Genomic DNA, 3,782 nt, shown 5'->3' on the forward strand with positions numbered 1-3,782 from the left:
ACATCAGTTGAAGGCTAACAAATAGGCACATCACCGTTGAAGAGTACTAGGCGCGGCGTTGAGAAACCGGAGCATCACATCAAGTTACGGTACAGTAATAACACGCCTGTGTTCAATGTGATCTCAAACATTACTATCATGAGAGCTACTTGTGCCTAATGAAGCTTGTCCCGGGCCACAACCTTATTAATGCTTCAATAAGGACCACATCAAACAGGGTTACATTGGTGGCCCCCTTGGGCAAGATTACTAGCAATGAACACATCTGTGCAGTTCTAAGGTTTGCTAGCAGACTGCGCAGCAGACGCGGGACTCTGACGATTCCCACTACTCGGTGATCGCCCCCCCCCGAGCACCACAAACGCCGTGCCCCATCGCGAGCCCTCCACTTGCCGCTTGCCGAAGGTATGGAGCGCTTTACATAGCACGGTATTTACATTACACATTCAGGCACGGGGAGATCAAGTCACTTGCCCAGCATCTCAGGATGTGGACGCAACCTCGAGGCTCGAACCCTGGTTTTACTGCAAGGTTTCCCGTTTGGCCATGACGACCCTCCCCACCCCCATGGATGGAGCCGCTTGATGATGGCTTACCCCGCCACGACCCCTGATCGACCGGGCCGCTCCGGCTGGAGAACCCATTCACCGCGTGGGCAGAGGGCCCCCAAAACGGTTGGGACGCTCTACTCTGCAACAACCTGCTGGTTGTCCGATGCTAGCGAAGCCACTAGGTGCCAGAAGGAAGCGGGCCGGCGGTCTTCCCGACCCCAGATCCCCCCCCCACGCCAGCTGCCGCACTCCGCCCATATTCTGGCCGGGGGGAGGGCCCGTTCAGAGTTTAGGATTATGCGGAGGGACCTGGTAATATGGAACGCTTCACGAATTTGCGTGTCATGCTTGCGCAGGGGCCATGCTAATCTTCTTTGTATCGTTCCAATTTTAGTATATGTGCTGCCGAAGAGGACGCCAAGCTGGCCGGGGTTGACATAAATACCTCCCCCTCCTCTACGTGCCGGAAGGGACGCGTCTGATAAGGGGACTCCTCCTAGAGTCCCCCATTATTAGTGGGGGTGGGGAAATGCCCAAATGGGACTAAGGGGGGCCGCAGGCAGCCACATTCCTCTTACTTCCCAGAGACTTTCTATTACCTGCCATACTCAGCAATTCCCTATCCACACCTTGAGCCAAAAGTAGGAAGAATCTTTGAGGCTGCAAACAGCCCGATTTGCAAAATCTGGACGTTTGCGTTCTCAAAAACATTTTTTTAATGTTTAAACACCAAATGCTATTCTACAGAATCACAATTTGGGCTTGATATTCAGTTTTTGGAAGGGGCATGTTTAGGGCATCTCCTCCAAAAACAGAATTGTGGTGGCATGTATTGTTTTGCAACCAAATTCCAGTCATTAAAAAAAATCTTAATATTTTACCACATCCAATTAAGGAAGAGGGAAGCCATTCCTCTTTGTGAATGTTGACAAAAACATTTTTTTAAAGTAGGCAGTGGTTCTAACTATTCCCTTTTACACCATGTGTTATACACTCCTTAACCTTCCCCTCGCATCCGTTCCCTTCCCTTTTCCCCATCACTTCCTTTCCCTTTTCACTCCCCTTTTCCCTACCCTTTATTTACCACTTCCCTTCCCTTTCCTACTTTCCTTTCCTTCCTATTTCTTCCCTTACCTTTTCCCATCCCTTCCCTTCCTTTCCAATTTCCCTTTACGTACCTTCACACTTCCCAAATTCTCTCTCATCTTGCGTCTCAAAATCTCTCTCCCTTCCTTTGCTAACCCAATCTCCCTTTCCTTCCCTAATCCTCTCCCCTCCCTTCTCTTCTCAAATCGTCCATCCCTAACATACACATCCTTTCCTTTACCTTACCCTTTCCCTTTCCCTTCCCTTCACTTCTGCTTTCCTTGCCTTTCCCTTACCTAACCTTCTCTTTGCTTTCATTTTCCTTCCCTCCTTTTCCCACTATCCAACTCCTCCCTTCTCACTTCCTTTCTTTTCCAACTTCTACTCTCCTTTCCCTTTCCATCCCTTTCATTCTCTTATCCTCTCCCTTCTCTCTTCTTCCCCTTCCTTCATCATCTTCCTTCCCTCATCATCTTCCTTCCCTCATCTTGTCCCTTCCCTCTCCTTTCCACTCACCCTCTTCCTCTTTCTGCCGCATCCCTTCCCCTTTTTAGTCCCCTTCTCTTCCTTTCCTTTTTACTATTTTCTCTTTCCTTCCCTCCCCTCACCTCTTCACCTCCTTTTCACGCCACTTCCTTTCCCTTTTCTCTCCCCTTCCCTACCTTTCCCATGTCCCTCCCCCTTTCCTTTCCACTTTCCTACCCTTCCCTCACCTCTTCCCTTCCAACCTCCGTTCTCACTTTACATAGCTGGACTCTGGACTTCGCTGGACTTCCTTTGAGCCTGAATTTGTCTCCCTTCCAGTCTGCTGCATCGTCTGTGCCTGTGCATCACCCAGAAACCTTCCAAGGCCTGTGAAGCATCAAGGACAACTGAAGTAATCTCCCTTGAAGTGAAGGAGTCTCTCCCCTGCATTTGCAGGCCCTGCAACTAAGTCGACCGGTCTGCAGATGCCAAGCTCCTCTGGACTGCTTGGGCTCTGTGAGCCCGATGATGGTTTTTCACAGCTCTCGAGGCCTGCTCTACCCTCTTACCAAGTTTGAGGCCAGTAGTCCTTGTGGGGCTTGCAATAACCGAACCCCTGGGTACCGAGCCCAACTTGCAGTTGGAAAGGCTTGTTGGTCTCTTTGCAAGAAGACCTTCAGGCATCAAGTAGCCCCAACCTCGAGCATTTCCTGTGACCAGAATCTTCAGCCATATTACATCATGTGTATTGTGGCTTGCATCTTTTGGTGAGCTGTTTGAGGTCCTCTGGCGACTCCAGTGCCTCAGGACTGTAGGTCCATTTGAGGGTATCCTTTGGTTTTTTTCAGGCTCCCCTGATTGCTCGGGTAATGCCCTGGCTCCCCTGCTTGTGGTGAGTTGCCTGGACCTTGCTGGTCCTCCGCTTATACTTTCTTGGCTTCCTGCGTGGGCTGCATTTGCTAAGGCGGTTTGTGCTCCCGCCGGACACCGACCTCTCACCACTCAACATTCTTTGTGGGAGAGCTCGTATCCAGCTCCTGGTCATACTCTGTATAGCCTGGTTCCCACAGCTGCAGAGTCAAGGTCCTCGTCATCTTCCCTGAAGCACCCGACATCGGTGGGCATTTGTCTACCAAGCTGCTGGTCACTCCCAAGTGACCCAGACTCTGCCCCCTCTGCTTTCAGGTACTCCTCGACAAGAATCCACATTTGGATTCCCACAGACACTTTCTCGTCTTCTAGCAGCAGGCCTTTCCTGAAGTCCTTCATTGGGTTCGACAGCAGTTTCCGACACCACCTCACCCCTATACACCCGGCTTCCCTGGTGTAGGAAACGTAGGTACTAGAGTATACATGGGTGGGGCGGCTATCCAACCTTCTGTCTTCCAAGGGGCTTCTTCAGGGTCTACTGAGAAGGGTCATTAATCTTAAAAAATCAAACCGCGACTTACACGAAGAGTTGTACGGAGCCGGCGGTCGTGTTTCCACTCTGCACGCATCCTCCGTGGGGTCCCTATCTCCTTACCTTGGGTGGTTCCTTGGGTCTCCAGCGATTCTACGTCCTCCCAACATTGCCCTGACTCAAGTCGTTGTTCTTATATCACTTTCTTAGTATATGGTTAGGTCCCCCCCTGGGGCCCACTGTGTAGTAGTGCTATTTACTGTGATTTCTTTGCTAAA

The 3,782-nt window shown here is 50.7% G+C and overlaps 1 non-coding gene across 1 annotated transcript; it reads right to left on the bottom strand.

Annotated features, from left to right (window-relative positions):
• Positions 1–862: 862 nt before the first annotated feature.
• Positions 863–967, bottom strand: LOC146785757 (U6 spliceosomal RNA). Its single transcript, XR_014971174.1, has one exon. It is a non-coding gene; the product is annotated as a U6 spliceosomal RNA (small nuclear RNA).
• Positions 968–3,782: the final 2,815 nt, after the last annotated feature.

Source organism: Triturus cristatus, chromosome 11, assembly GCF_964204655.1.
Source record: "Triturus cristatus chromosome 11, aTriCri1.1, whole genome shotgun sequence".
Classification (NCBI taxonomy): Eukaryota; Metazoa; Chordata; class Amphibia; order Caudata; family Salamandridae; genus Triturus; species Triturus cristatus.